The sequence below is a fragment of the Myotis yumanensis genome, unplaced genomic scaffold (assembly GCF_028538775.1).
Source record: "Myotis yumanensis isolate MYYU_CA2020_CCGP unplaced genomic scaffold, mMyoYum1.0.hap1 SCAF_15, whole genome shotgun sequence".
NCBI classification, from domain to species: domain Eukaryota; kingdom Metazoa; phylum Chordata; class Mammalia; order Chiroptera; family Vespertilionidae; genus Myotis; species Myotis yumanensis.
The window spans coordinates 48,510,622-48,527,769 of NW_027223766.1; positions in this window are offsets into that span (position 1 = coordinate 48,510,622).

A 17,148-nucleotide genomic window follows, 5' to 3' on the forward strand; every position below is an offset into this window, starting at 1 on the left:
TTCCTGTCAGGCCGTCCATGGTTTCCACTGGTCCCAGTACTGGTGATGTTAACTTCAATCACTTGATTAAGTGGACTCTGCCAGGCTCCTCCACTGTAAAATGATTCCTCTTTCCATTGTGGTTACTGTGTCTTGAAGGGAGGTGTTATGTATGAAACCATGTAAATATCCATGACTCATCAACCTTTCAATTTATGCAAGATGTATTTACATCAGTGTAGACATTTGGATTCTTTTATTCAATAGGTTATCATCCATTGCTTTATTATTTTCTGATGCACTGTTTATGATTTGACCAGTGGAACCCCTTTTGAGCTGGCCTATGTGTCCCCTGGATGTGTCGCCATCCATCTTTGAGGACTTCTTTATATTCAGGAAAGATGTTCTAGGCTCATCTTGTGCTTTCTCTGTCCCACCCTGGAATCAGTCATTTTTCTCCATAGAAACTTTGATCATTCCTTTAATTGGACAACAGTGTTGAGCAGCCAAGGTGTGAGTGCTGTGTGTGACAGTTGCTTTTGGAATGACGCCGCTCTTAGTCCCTTTTTGTGTTCAGAGGTAAGGAATATGTCACATACCTTAGATATACATGTGCACCCATTTACTTCCTACTCATTTCTGTATGGATTTTGTTGTATGTTAAAAGCCATGATGTTACATCGATACCTCCAATTCCAATTCAACATTACAGAGTTCATTCTAATTTTCTTCCTTTGGATGGATGGATGGATATATATATATATACACACACACATATATAGACTTGTGTGTATATATGTGTATATATATATATATATATATAGAGAGAGAGAGAGAGAGAGAGAGAAAGAAACATTGATATGAGAGCGAAACATCAATCAGCTGCCTTTTGATTGAGCCCACAATCCTGGCATGTGCCCCAACTTGAATCAAACTAGCAACCCTTTGGTGCAAAGATGATGCCCAACCGACTGAGCCACACTAACCAGGGCTCCTTTTATTTTGACCTATTTTTTAAAAATAATTTTTTATTGATTTCAGAGAGGAAGTGAGAGGGAGCGAGAGATAGAAACATCAATGATGAAAGAGAATCACTGATTGGCTGCCCCCTGTAGGGCCCCCAGTGGGGATCAAGCCCGCAACCTGGCCATGTGCCCTAACCAGGAATTGAACTGTGACCTCCTGGTTCATAGGTCAATGCTCAATCACTGAGCCACACAGATTGACCTCTTTTTTTACATAGTGAGAATACTGACTCCATTATCCTTAATGCATTTACTTATGTGATCATTCCCGCTGTATGCAGCCAGTCTCCTGTCACAACTGCCACCCCTCACATTTTCAAAGATCACCTGACCACCCTGCTCAGGCTCTCATGCCCTCCACAGTGCCACTGTCAGTCATGGACACCCCCTCACCCTGCCCAGGCTCTGACACATCTTTCTGCCACCACTGCTGCCCCTCTCCCGACGGCCTGTCTTCCTCACCTCGCGTGGGCTCCAGTCCCCATGGCTGGGCCGCGGCTGCTGCTATGCCCCTGCAGGGACACCTTCACCCTGTGCAGGCGCCAATACCTTGCATTGGGCCACACTCTCCATCCATGCAGAGACCTTCCCCACCCTCTCAGGCTCTGGCACTGCTGGGGCGTCCTCTACACCAACACATCCTCATCCTTCTAGGGCTCTGACAGCCTATACCTGTCGCCAGGACTGCCGGCCCCTATGTGCATGCTCCCTGCGGCCTGCCTGGGTTCCAGGAACCCAGCAGGGTAACACTCCCTCGCAAATGCCCTCCAGGACCCACTCAGGCTCTGACGTCCCAGGGCAGGCTGCCACTCTGCTGGGGTGCCCTCCAACATCTGCCTGGGCTCCCACCCTGTGTGTGGGGCAGCCCTGCCAGGCAGACCCTCCTTACTTCACTCAGCTTCCAAATCCTGTGTGGGGCCACATCCCGCTGCCCCTTCACCCCCAGACACGTGCCTTCCTCAGCCTTACCTTTTCATTGAATTATTTGGGAATGGAATGGGAAGAGACGCTGTTTGATAATTATTTTTAGAAAAACAATTTTGAAACTTTTAACTTGAAAATGAATCTGACCTCTTTTTTCCGTTGGAGGTGGCCGCGCCTGACAGGATTTGGAAGCTGAGTGGAGTAAGGAGGGTCTGCCTGGCATTTGTCGGAACTGGATCCTCAAGAAGCTAGGATACTCTGGCCTGCCTTTCTAGTTTTCAAAATAATTTTAACCTCTTTGTTATTTCATGATTTAGTAAAAACATCTGGTTTCCATCATCTTCTTAGGTAGGTGAGATCTCCTGACATTATGATATTAACATCTGTAAAAGCAGTGTTCCCGGCAGAAAACAGATGGCATATGGAAATCAAGGTAATTAAAGTGGAGTCTAATACAGGAGAAAACCCACCAGGGATCATGTGGAACATGGGAGGCAGTGACCACAGAGCGACTTCCCCAGCCCTGTCTCATGTCTGGGTACCTGCTCACAGTCCTGTGGTTCTGTCACTCACCCGAGTCCCAACACGGGTGGGCTGTGCTGGTCCCCTTCTCAGCAAGAAGCATCTCATCCATGCACAGTTCCCAAGCTACTTTCTGCAACCGGAAGCTTTCTTGTCTGTATACAGTGTGGCTTCCCTCAAGTCCCACTCTGTGCTGTGTTCCACAGTCACTCCAAGTTCCAGTTCCTTCTACCTTAAAAACAAATAAGAGATAGAAAGAAAGAAAAATAAGCAGCTGTGAAAGTTCTAAGAAATGCATTCCTCCCTCTGGCATCAGTGCGGTTGCCAGGGTTATCATCTCCCTGGGACTGAAGCAAGCTCCACTGTTTTGAAACTCAGAGGCTGACTGATGTTTTCCTTCTGAGCATCGTTAGGTAGAGAATGGCTACAGGACAATCAAGAACAACCAGAGGTCATTAGAAACCAGCACGTTTGCTTAACATTTATATAGATTCTCTCACTGCACACACAGCTGTGAGATAGGTATTAGCATCTCTATTTCATAGGGGAGGAAACTGGGGCTTTAATAAGCTGAACAATTTGCCTGCAGACATACAGCTTGTCAGGGGCAGATCGGGACTCAAAGCGAGCTTTACCTACTCAAAATACCTCCCCTACTCCCAACTATCTCATGGGGTTGCTCCATCTCCCTCAAATATATGATAAGCTCTAATTTACACAATATATGCTCTCAGAGTTCTTGAGAAGGATCTGAAAATCATACCTTGTTTTGAAAACTAGGGCCATTTATATTTGGCATCTTAAAGAAGGTAAGCTATTTAAAATGTGGAATATTTGAGGTCGTTTAGCCTGTCTTACAAGTTACATATCTAGAAGGAACATTAAGGTAGCGCAACCCTGGTTATTTCCCAGGCAGCCCCCAAGTTCCCTTCTCCATGCCCCCGTCTTTCTCTGTTCATGTGTCTATCACAGCACTTAGATGATATTCTTGATTCAAATATCATGTCTGTTTCTTTAAGGTGAGCTCATGTGTGCTAGAGCAGCGAGGTCATTGCCTTGTAGCTCTCCATGGCTCACCATAGCATAGCATGGTGCCAAGAGCTCCCTAGTTGCTCACGCAATGTTTACTGAGCAGATGTATGAATATGCATATATGAAAGTCCATGATACATCAGTTTCTAATTATGTGTGTTAATCACATCAAATCATTTCTTTAGATTTCACGTCAAGTGTAATTCACATTGAATTGACATTGAGGTCACGCAGGAGAAAACAGCCAGCCTTCTCTGTTTTAGTTGGAGATAGTTTCTCTGTAGGTCCATAGTGGCACAGCAGCGTCACCGGTAAAAAGAGAAACCTCAGTAGCTTGGTTGACTGGAAGTTAGTCAGAATGGATGTGTCACTTGGAGAGTCAACAGCAGCAAATTCATCTTGGTATTAGTCAGCTGAGTGGCCCTGTGGTTGCTGCTTCCAATAACCATTCCCTATTTACTCACCACCCTACTGACCCCTTTTCCTGCTCACTTAACTTTCTTACCAGAAAATATGCTTCAGATATTTTGTCGTGACACAACTTTGGATGTCCAGACTTACATCTACATAGATTCATAATATTCTGTTCTGTAAGGTTTGTATCAGTGGGCATAATTTCATTCCAAACATTACTATTATTACATTGGCTTAAATTTGTCTAATTTATTTTTATTTCCTTTATCTTAAATATGTTTGTAACATTTTTTTTTGGTCTGAAGTTCTAGTCGTAGAGACAGTAATGATAATCACATGTATGTTAGAAGATTCTATATTTTACAAAGAGCTACCCTATTTATTAGCTGTTGGGGGTAGACACAGTTGTATACAAATCCATGTGCATTAAGAGATTGGAATGAGTTCATTACCAAGGTCCCTTGATCTGTTTAAGGATGGGTGCTTACAGTAGACTTTTCTAATAGTGATTATGAGACCTCTTGAACATTCTCAGCACTCTAAGTGATGTGAAGAATGTATCCCCGATGAAAGCCATTCCTGAAAATAATTTCTTTCTGTAGTGTTATAGTGTATACCCCATGGGGCCAGTCATCCGAGGAAGGTGGAGGCTACAGGGCACTGTTGACCTGGCAGGCTGGAGACTGGGAGTTCTGGGCAGGTGTCATGGCAGCATGCTTTCTATCCTTGGAGCTGAAGACTGAGACCAAGGGGCTGCTATTAAGTACATTCAAAGGAAATGCCAAACAAGTTATACCTCAAACCCTTCCTTTTTGATGGCCGAGTCAATTTGAGTTACTTTAAGAATGACAGCTAAGACAGAATCAGTAGAGGCTAAGGTGAGAGGAATTTGGAAGTGAGCAGAGTCTGGGAGCAATTGCAATGTGAGGATGCAAATGATCATGCGGCATCTTACCTAGTCCTGTAGCCACTGCTTTGGTCTCTCCGGGAATATTTAAAGCCATTGTTCTCAACCTGACTTCACATTGGAAACATGTGGGTTGCTTTTGCAAGTATACAGATGCCTAGGTTTCAGTTCAATTGGTTTAGGGCTGGCCTGGGCATGGGTATTTTTTAAAGTTCCTCAGATGACTTGATCAGATGAGAACCACTAATCACAGAGAAATAACGTTTAACCTGCAGCACTTATCAATTCTGTCTGTTGTTTCATAAACACATATATTCTATGGCTTCTTGTGGAAGATGGGTAATGAATAAAGTCAATATAATGATGCACCATGAGGTAGGTACAGGCAGGGAAGAACTCTTGCTTTGGTCCATTTAGTATTATTGATTTCTGGTGTGATGAGTTCTTAGGATGTGAACTCCTCAGAGATGGGAACTGTTTCAGGCAGGATCTGGGTAGCGAACAGATGGTGCTCTCAAATTGTGTACTTGCAGGGAAATTTAAATACATATTTACAAATGTGTTAGTGGGTGTGCAGAAACCCCAGGGGATAATTACCACCATGGGAGCCTTCAGCACTTCTGTCCTGAGATGGGAAAAGGGAAGGCACAGTTACTGGGAGCCAGTCAGGAGAGGGCTGCAGCTCTCAGCTGAAGGAGGCACTTAGCCCCCACCCAACCCTAAGAGATGGAGCCAGGGGACTAAATCCTCTGACCACATTCCCTCTCTCCAATGTCCGGCTGATGCTCTTGATTGGTCAAACCCAACCAGAACCCAGAAGGCAAGAAAACCCATTGATACCGTTCATGTAGGTCTGCCTTATAGGGCACAGACCAGGGAGCACGTGGGGAAGAAGGGAGAGTGAATCTGGAAGAGTCAGTAGAAGAGACCCACACAGTGACCAAGAGTTCTTCCTCTATGTGATCCCTCCCCTCTAATACCTACAGTATCTGGTGTATATAATACAATATTCTCAACAAGAACTGTGTGAGTTATTATAATTAATGACACATTCGGTTACAAGAAGAGAAGAAATATTTATTGGCTGCCTTCCATGTGTCAGGTGTCCTGGTTAGTTTTGTTGAATCTCACAAGAACTTGGTGAGATGATTTATTATTATTATCCCTGTACAGTTGATAAAACAGCATGGCGGAGAGGTTGAGTAACTTAAGGCAAGGATACATGAGCAGCCAATGGTGGAGCCAGGAACCCCTGACCAGGCCTGGCTGTCTTTGAATCCAAGCTCTTTCCCTAACACCATGCAGCCCTCTTACTCCAAAGAGAAGTACAGGTCATAACTACAGGAAATCCTGAGCCACCTCTCTATGGTGAGATCAATATAAAGTCTGATTCAATTCATTGTATTAGGTTCCAGGAAAATAGAAGTTCAGGGCTTGTTCCTGCCCTTATAGAGTTATTAATTTCACACACACACACACACACACACACACACACACACACACACACAGCAGGTGTCAATGTTATTGCACAAAATTCAAAATAAAAGCTGTAATTCATAATTAAATCATTCATTCATTCACCAGTGCTTGACATTGTTTTAGACCTGGAAAACATAGCTGTACTAGTAAATAATCCAAAGTCCTTGAATTACATAAAACTTACATCTTTGTGGGAGCAAAGAAGAAAAATAATGGACAGTGGTCAATATTATGCAGAGAATTAAAATAGGTGATGTGATGGAGTTATGGATAGTTGAATTAACTGGGGTGGTCAAGATGGGCTCTTTTGAGGGTTTTATAATGTAAGTTGAAATCTGCATGGTCTGAAGGAACCAGCTGCGAAACATCAAGGGCATGCAAATTTTCAACAGAGGGAACATCCAGTGTATGTCTCGAAGGCCAGAATCCTAGGAAATGAAAGAAGGCTGCAGAAGCTGGAGCATGGTGAGCTAAGAGAACACTTACGTGATATGAAATCAGAAAGTGTGCAGGGGCTAGACCATACAGGATTTTGGAACCTATCCATGGATGATGCAAAAATCACTGAAGGCTTGGAGCGGGGGAGTGGGGAAATCTGATGCAAAGTTTAAAAGCTTTACTCTAGCAGCTGTCTAGACGACAGATCAAAGGAGGGAGTGGGATCAGAAAGATCTGTTCGAGGACTCTTGCAGGGAAAAAGGGAGAGAAGCTATAGGGTGGACTAAAGTGATGGTAGTGGAGGTGGAGAGAAGAGGCTAGACCCAGGATATGATTTGGAGGAAGATCGGGTGAAGGGAACTTACTGATTTATCAGAGAGAGGAGATAACAGGACACAGTAATTGATGAGAAAGTCATCGAGATGGGAAAGATTAGGGAAGGCACAGATTGGAAGAAATGTTAGGAAGGGCAGCTGAAAATGCCAAGTTTCTCCCGCCCCACTATTTTTCCACCAATGCAAATTCTTTGATTCTCCCTTTGACTAGTTTCACAGAGGGCTCTGCTTTCTAGCTCACTCTATCCCAAAGAAAGTAGACGTCTGGGACCTGCCTTTTTAAGGCTCAGATAGGCTGCTTCCCATGTAGGCTACCATTTTGCTGTGTCCTAGAAGACAGCCAGCATTAGCTTTGAGTCACAGGGTTTTTGTTTCAAATTCTGGTCCTGCCATTTATTAGATGTATGATATCACGTAAGTCTCTTAACTTCTCTGAGCCTCTATTTCCTCCTCAGTAATATGAAGATGTCAGTCAATCTATAATGGATATTTATTGATATGGCTGTCTTGTGTCCATTCTTTCCCCATTTTCATTCCTATGACAACAACATCCCAATTTTGTTTTTATGGTCACCCTACCATTGGTTCTTGTGCTTTGGATGAATTTGTCTCTATCCCTCCCCTCCAGGGTGCAACAGGTTAAACCAATCAGTACAAACCACCAGTGCATTTCATCCTTCAGGCTTTGATGATTGGCTTAGAGCTGGTCACATGATCTAAGTTAGGCCAATCTGATCCCAGAAAATTTAACTCTTTTCTGAACTGATGGAAGAAATAAATATTCTCTTAGACTGGGTACAATATTTGTGAGTTTGAGCTAATGAGAATCACCACAAGGACCCTGAGAATAGGGTCCATTTAAAAGAAGCAGATTGAAAAAAAGATTCTGGGGTATCATTTGAGCCCTTGGTTGAACCATGTCTGAGGTCCTGGATTCTACCCTGGACTTGCATTTGAATTAATAAATTTTCTTTCTTAATCTAGCCAGTTGGGTTTTCTGTCAGTTGTAAGTATGAGGGTTTAAATTGATAAGATTCTCTTAAAGGGTTGTAGCAAAGATAAAATTAATGATGATGAAAAGCACTAATCCAGAGGAGACTCTCAATAAATAGAAGCAATTATAGTGATGTCATCTTCAGCTTAACTTTAAATGCTACACTCTTTCCATGATAGCTATTGGAGTGGTCTCAAAAAATGAAAGCTATAAAGGGATCTAAGCAGAGCCAGGTGCTGCAGGTTTGTGTGTATTTTCAAAAGTTCAAAACATTCAGCCAAAATGCCAGTTACTCTGACGTGGACTGAATATTCATGATCAGAACTATATAAGCAGAACACACACACACACACACACACACACACACACACACACTTAGAACACTCTGTAAACATTCTTCTTCATATCCAACAAAGATGTAAGTTTTCCTAGGGTGAAGAAGAAAATAACAAAACGTGGAATATCCTATCAGATTAATTCAGTGGAGTGTCCAATGTAGATTATGTTAATTCCAAGACTAATTTTAATATCTGTAATGTAATCTAATACTTGATAAGATTATGAAACCTTCTGACAGCTTATTAGCTGGTGCCATTAAAACCAAATGTCAACTTTATCAACTGCTGTCAGTGAAATTAGCAATGAAACAGTCTCCAAGGGATGGAGGTTCAATTTGTGTTGGATAATGGTGTGAATAATCACTTGGATTTAGATAGCACCTTTTCTCTGAAGGGTTTAAAGAGCTTACATCCATCTATTCTCACAATAGCCCAGACAGAAAGAAGGGACCAGGTTTATTGCCCCTGTGTGGTTTGTGGTCACTTGACAGCTTTGAGTTGGTGACGCCAGAACTGACAATAAGGTTTCCATCCCCTTATGCACTTTGCTTGTAGTGAGGGCATCTGAATCAGACTAAGTGGTCAGAAAAATCTTCCTAGCTAAGGTGATAAGGTGACAGTGGAGCGCTGTACAAGCTGATACAAGCAGAAAGGGCATCCACAGACAGGGGACAGCATGTAGGAGGCCATGCAGACATGAGCTAGCACTGGGAGACTTGGGAATTTCTAACTGACCCATATGAAGAGAAAGTGCATTGTCTCTCTTCCCACATAGATACATAATGGTTCTGGTAAGGAAGTGATCATCATTCCCTTTTTGAAGCTATTCTGCTCATCTTCCAGAAAACATTTCTTTCCTGGGTGCCCACATGCTTTGTGTAATAGTCCCAAGGAAGAACTTAGGGACTAGCCTTGCTAATTGCACCCTTGATCCAAAATCAGTTCACCTATACCAGTGGTCGGCAAACTGTGGCTCGTGAGCCACATGCGGCTCTTTGGCCCCTTGAGTGTGGCTCTTCCACGAAATACCACGTGCGGGCGCGCATGTACAGTGCGATCAAAACTTCATGGCACATGCGCAGAAGTCGGTATTTTGTGGAAGAGTCACACTCAAGGGGCGGGCCAAAGAGCCGCATGTGGCTCGTGAGCCACAGTTTGCCGACCACTGACCTATACTTTTCCCCACTTTCTAAAACCCAAATCCTCCACCTTTTTTTTTCATTTCTGCCCACATGATTCATTCTCAATTTAAAAAAATCTCTTCTCATAAACACTAGATCAGAAGACTAATTCACTGGAAGAGGTTGAGATGGCCCCCAGAAATTTTTATTTATGTTGAATGCAATTTTTGAAGGTGTGAATGTGCTGCTGTTTCACAGCATAGTAACCCCGGTAGGTGTAAGCACAGTACGTTTGTCTATCTTGAGCCATCAGAAAGGAATGGAGAATGGAAGTGGGATTGTATGGCCTTGCTGCACAGCACAGATAGGAAATATGATGAAGGGCTAAGACAGGCTTACATTTGCGGCATCTTTAAACTTTATCTTGTTCAATGGTAGTGTTTGAATATAGGTTTCTTTTGAGCTGGGGACTTTATTCCAAGAAAATGCACACATTCACATAACCATAACATTGTCTATGATTCTGGGGAATTAGTTTTTGAAGTTCATGCATGGATTCTTATAAGTTAAGAACTTTTGATCTAGTCTACGCTGGCACCTGGGCTGGGATTTGCTTGAGACATCTATGTTGAAATCTATAAAAGTACTTTCCCAAGACCCCAAGACTTGTGAATATTAAATTCTGAGAACATAGGACTGTTACATGACAATTCAACCAGAAATGCAATCCACAGACCTTTTCACTTGAATAATGCTTTGGAAAAAGTTTCTGATAAAGCGCCTCTTTTGACATCCCCAGGGATGAAGTTTTGACAAGTGCTGCTCACGATGACGCTATTGGCAGATGAATTGTGGAAGGAGTTAGGAATATTAATAATGGCTTTGTGTCACGGAGAAGTGTCTGGCATGGAGACTGATGACTAAGGACTATTTAATAATTTTGTCTGTTACTTACAAGATGCCACAGTAGGGATGCATGGGGAATATAAAGATTATATAATTCAAAATGACTTTAACAAATTAGTTGCTGAGAGCAACTAATGAGGTGAATTAGAAAATTGAAAGTTATCATTTAGGGTGATAACATTAATTCCATTAATGGAAATACATTGAATAGATCACTATCTTCCCCATTGGCTGAACCACTTCTGAGGATACTGTTGGCAGTTCTTCTTAAAAGGCATCAATGAATTGAAGCCAGTGCAGATGTGAGCATCCAGTATGAGGGGTGGTCAGTGCTTAGGGTTGAGTTGGTCTGAAAATCATGAAGACTGGCTAAAAGTCAATCATGAGATGAAGGACTTTTTCCAAGACTCAAGAAGACTTGAGATAGAAATCTGCTCTCAAATACTTGCAGAGAGTCTGTATTCTGGGTGGCTCCTGAAAGTGAGCCTCCAGCTTGTGAATGGAAGTAATAAAGAAATACTTCTAATTTTTCTCAGGGAATAAAAGTCTCCACTAGGTTCCTCAGTAGGTACTAGCTAATGACCTGTCTGAGCGTCTAGTGGGCTTCCCGTCGTCATTTGCAATGGTTACAGGGTAGCCATTGGCCAGGTTTCCTAGAGAAATAATGTTAACATTCTGTGGGTGATTAGGTTGAGAATTGCTAAGGCCTTTAGGTCCTTACAACTCTAATACTTTGAATCTGTGATTTAGTCTAAATCTTAAAATGTCGGTCAAGCAAAAGGACTTGTATTTAATGGTTAAATGATAAGTAAAATGATGACTCATAATGATTCACACATTTTAGAAATCAGTGTCCTGTGATGGTGGTATAGAACATATAAACTTTATTTAGAACTAGGTGTTTCATAAATATTTCTCATAAAATATATATTATTTGCTGAATGTCTGTATACGCCAGGTGTTCACATGGCACGTATGAGGTAGATGTGACATTATTTCTGATGTATAGAATTTAAGTACAGATGTTAACTATGCATAACAAGTGCATGGCATGGCTAAGAATCAGAACCAAACCTTTACCAATCTACCATACTGATGCCTCTTAATTTTTCTGGGACTTGGATTTCCTGGGGCTATCAGATGTTGGGGTTGGCATACCTAGTCTTTAGTAGGAGTCTCTATTTTTTCCCATTTATTGTGGATCATTTTCACTGCTCGAATTCTTTAAACGTTAATGGGACCTACACAAATGCCTGAACTTGACAAACATTTGAAAAGCAAACATCAATGAGAAACATATAAAACCCTTTAGTGGGCCCTCAGGAGTTTTCCTAAGTGAATCAGAGGAAGCTGAGAATGGACCGTTTAGTTGACCATTAGCACACACTTTGAAAAGAGTCACAGATGTGATGCTTTATAAAGTAGATTGGCATTCGTTAAAGGTCACTCTCCACTGAGTGTTTGCACTTATGTCTAAGACACAAGATGGCCACTCTACCTCGTTCCTCCAATTTGTCTGTTCCATGATCAATATCAGAGTCTAGACTAGGACGGCTACAGAATCTTCCTGCTGCTTAATTTCCCATAAGATTAACTGGACTTCCTGAAGCGTCCGAGGTGGCATCAGGAGGAAATACATCGGGGTGACCAATGTCCTGATGCCACATTAAGATGCACAATTAACAGAGCTGAGTGCTTCCTGTTATTTTTACTATTCTACTGCAATCCCCCAGAAAAAAAATGTTTATATCTTACTTACCAAATAAAGAAAATGCTACGAGAGGTGAGTCGCAGAGCCCTGCATTGGAAGGAAAGTCAGAGGGATCTGGCCTTTCACACTCTGTCTAGCAATGATCTGAAAGTGTCAGATTCCTACCAGCCTTCGTTTCTCAGGTGGACCTTCTTTTAAGGCTCTGCTCAGTCTCAGCCTTGAGCACTAAAGTTATCTTTGAGACTCAAAAGAACCTCAGGGAAGTCCCTTTAGAGACAGAGCACCAAGTTCTGAATCCTGCTAGTCCTACCCTGCCCGGTGTCTTCAGTCCCCGTGACTGGCCTCCGCCAGGCCTGATATCGTGTCTCATTTATATCTAGGCTTTTAGGTACTTAGCTCTCTTCTTTGCTCTATGTCTGAATTCCTGTGTCTTTGAAGACTAGGTCCTTGGGGCTCCAGTGATGCTGACTTCCTGCTGCTGTATATCTCTGAGCTGCATCACTGTCCCATATTTCACTTAGATTTTTCATCACCCGAGTAGCTAATTCCAAGTGTTACATTATCTTTATTGAAAGATCTAAGTGATGCCGGTTTCTTGGCTAGACACTGCTAGGTACATACCCAAAGCACTTTACATAAATTACCCTGTTCAATTCTCGACCTGATCAGTGGGTGAGATCGTTGGGTAGGAACTATCATAATTACTACCCGTCTTCCAGTTGAGAAAATTCCATTGAGAGAATGTAAGTGACTCATTCAACATTAAATAACTAATACGTGGTGGCATCCAGGTTTGAGTCCTAGCAATTTGACCCCAGGAAACACACCGCCTGACCTTTAAGTTGTATTGTCTCATTTGAGTAAGTGGCTGGAGTTTCATTTTTCCTATACTTTGACCTATAGTTTGCTTTTCTGAACTCTGCACCTCTTACTTTTTTTCCAGCTTCTAAAAATAACCTTGATTATAAGATTTGCCATTTCTGGGTCTGGCACCTAATGGATTTTCCCTCCTCCCACCCCCATAGTCTGCTCTCAGCATGGCATCCGTTTTTTCAAGGCTGAGATGATAAAACTCCTGAGTCTTGTCCAAGGCCGCACAACTGGAAGACAGAAAAGGCCATTTTCAAATCCAGGCTAATTTGAGTTTCAGTTCCAGCAGCATCATTTTCAAACAGTATTGCGCAGAGTAACTTCTTTGCCTTTATAGGTAGGAAATGTAGATACACCACTGGCTGCTGAGGAGAGTAGTTAACATACACAGTTCCTTGCACATAAGTGGGACTAGACTGTTAGCTGTTATTAATAATAATAATACACCAGATTTACCAGTTTGTTCAACTGCTTATTTGACATTTTCATTTGGTCACATATTTTAAACTTACTATTCTCTTTCTCCTCTCTTATCTTTTCTTTATTCAATGTTTCTGTTTCAGTAAATGGCACCACCATCCATTCAATTATCCAGAGTGACTCAATTCTCTTCCTAAATTTCCATCCACAGTCGGTCATGAGGCTCATGTGTGTCCATATAGGGTGACTGATTCATCCTGTTTGTCCAGAACTACCCCAGTTTTGACACTGAAAGTTCCCTATCTGGGGAAACTGGGAAGGTTGATCATTCCACGTCTACCTCTATACAATTCTCAAATAATTTTCCTTCTCCTGATTCCTAATCTATCATTTTACAGTGACTTCCCGGGACACCCCAAAGTTGGAGGGAGCCCTAAAGGGAATACATGACATTTCACCAGATAGTGGCTGGCTAGAGGGTGTTTTGCAGGAGGCTGGTCTAGGGTTTTCTATATAAGGTTAAGGCAGGGTATATTTGGTCCAAAGGTCTTTGGGCTTGAAATCATTAGAACTGGGACCCAACGTTTAACTCCATTGACAATGGGGTCTCAGCCACTTAATATTCCCGAGCCCATTCCCACATCTGTGATAAGGAGTTGTACCTGTCTTCTTTCACAGGCTCATGGAAAATCAGGTGAGGTGAAATATTTTTCATAAAAAGTGGACTCTTGGCTAGAGTAAGTTGAATACATGTGGAAGTACTATGTAAACCCTCAAATACGATATAAAATATAGTGTGGCATTACCATTACAATAATTATTAGGAGAAATTGAAATGACACCGGAGAAGAAGGGGAGACCATGGTGACTCCCTTTCGGGTATTCACCTGAGTGTACCTCCCCTGATTTGTATTCCTAGAAGGAAGAATGCGGAGGCCTACATACTAAGACATATTGACTCCAGTCCTCATTTGCATATTATGGATTGCCACTAGCATGGACTGAGGGAAAATCTTTATGGGGAAAAATGGTGCTGTTGCAGCAGGCTGTGCTATGGCAGCTTTTAGTCTCCCATTCCTGAGTATTTCAGCCTTTTGGGGGGAGGGAGGGAGGAAATATTTCAAGTGAACTGCCTAAAATTGCCACATCGAAACAACAAAATGCAATGTGTGGATCTTGTTTAGTCCTGATGCACATAAACCAACTGTATGAAGCCATCTTCTAGATAATTAGAACAATTTGAGTGTGGCCCGTGTATAACATGAAGTGATTGCTGTGGGGTTTACTAGGTGCATTACTGTCATGGTGTTAGGGAAACCATACAAACAAAGCATGACCTTACCATTCAGAAATTCATACCAAAGCATTTACACATGAAATGATGCAGCATCTGGGATTTGCTTTAACCCAATCCAGCAGGCAAAGAAACAAACAAACAAAACCAGGAAGGGCAGTGATGGGCGAGAGGTGATACTGGCAAAATGATGAGTGTTGTTGAAGCCGCGTGCTATGCGGGAGATGATTCGAGTATTCTTTATATGTTAGAACATTTCTATAAGAAAAGAACTCCAGCGATGTTTATGTAAGTGGGTGAAGTCATCCTGGGGGTGTGCAGGCGCTTCTAGAAAGGCTCTGTGTACTTTTGGAAACATCCTAAGCGGCTCATGCCAAGAAGGGAATTGTTGTGCCTCAAGCTGGAGCCCCTTCCTTCTGTGAGTGTGACTGAGATGAATGCCAAGTGTGTGATCGCAGCAGAAGTGATGTATTAGAAAAATACGGTCAGTTCTAATTCATGGAAGGGGAAGTGGGAGAAAGTGATGAGAAGCAGACAGCTGGCCCTCAATCATTAAAATTAATTTGATAGTCAAGCCTTTCTCTGATCACCCCTCTCTCTCTCTCCAATGCTAGCACCTTTCCCCCCATGACTCTTGAATGCTCTGACATCCTATATGCCTATTTATTTAAATATGTGTAAGTATATTCATATGCATGCTTAACCCACAAATATCCCTTGTCAGGGGCATGCAGACAAATGGTTTATCCAAAGCTGTGGGAACATGTAAAGGTTCTGGAAATGGCATACGGAGCTGAAAGGATATTAGTGATAATTAATGATAAAAACTGATGCATTTATTGATTCATTTATTCATTCAACCAAATTTGAGTGCCTATATGTATTTATGTGTTAGGCACTGGAACTCAAATGATGAATCACTCATGAAATTTGCAGGATAATGACCCTGGGACTCTACATCTTGTTATAAAGGAAGAAATGGAGGACTGAAGAAAGAAAACCATGACTGTGTGTTTGTGTGTGTGTGTCTGAAATCACACATTGGGGAAAATACTGATATTCACAACAAACACAAAACAAACAAAAAAGCCTAGTCATGATCCACACATGCATCCAATCTTATAGCCAAACTAAGCTATTTTTCTATTCTCTAAATAGGTCACCCAATTTGACGCCTCCACATCTACTTTCCTCCCTAAGTTGGCTTCCCTTCTCCCTACTCAAAAAGGCCAGGTTGCTCAGATTGTTAGAGCGTTGTCCTGATTCACCAAGTTTGTGGTTTCAATTCCTGTTCAGGGCACATGAAAGAATCAATGAATGCATAAATAAGTAAAACAGCAAATCAAAGTCAGTCTCTCTCTCTCTCTCTCTCTCTCTCTCTCCATTCAAGCAATAAATAAAATCATACAATTTTACAGAGCCAACTCCTCTTTATTCTTCAAAACCTGGAGTACACGTTGCCACCTCTCAATCTTGCTGTGATGCTCCCTTTCCTGTTACCCAGAGGGATGATGGGCTCCCTCATCTGTATTCTCATGGCGCTCTGTTCAGACATGCCATGTAAAGGTTGTGGTATCTAAGACCTGTGTTGATTTTTTTTTTCTTATATGTCTGGCTTGCTTGTTGAACTCATATCTGATGCATCACTGTAACATCAATGCCTAAGACAGTGCCTGACTGGTAGTAGGTGCTCAATAGGTGTATAGTGAATAAATTAGTAAGTTAATTCATGAAACATATCAAATGAGCCTCTTTGATAAGGTTTATTCCCCTGCGAGCGGTATACAACATTTTTTTTTCTTTTTTCAGCCAAAGTAATTGGATTTCAAAGTTGGAAGAGATCTTAGAGGTCATCTATTCCAAACCCATAATTGAGCTTTGGAGTACATATCATGATAGACTGGGCTTTCCTGGTTGGCAAAGAATGAATTGCCTTGTTATGTTTTGATTACTTTAATGATTCTGTGTCAATAGATTAAGAGAGAAAATAGGAGAACCGGGACATGTGAGAGGGAGTGGCAGGGAGAAGCCAAGGCAAAGTTAAACATTTACAAAGGGGCTTATCTGGCCAGGGAATGGTCACATACTATCCTAATGACCCCTGGTTAGTACTTAGCCCCTCCCCCAACTCCAATACCTTACTCGGCTCTGCTCCTTAAGTTTTTCGATGGATGGCGCCTGTTAACCTTGAGCATGCAATATCCCTTGCTTACTGTTCATACCCACTGCCTATTACCTTCTGGCTCCTGACTTGGTGTTTCTTTCCCTACACACATTTATACCTCACGGATTTATCACATACACAGCAAGCACTGAGTTTTTGGCTGCACAGCACGATGCTTTAGAGAAGTGCTTATCAAACCATGTCCAGCGAAGGACTGGTTTTTCAATTTCTAATCATTCACGGATCTATGTGTGGTCCTACTGTGCAACACAGGT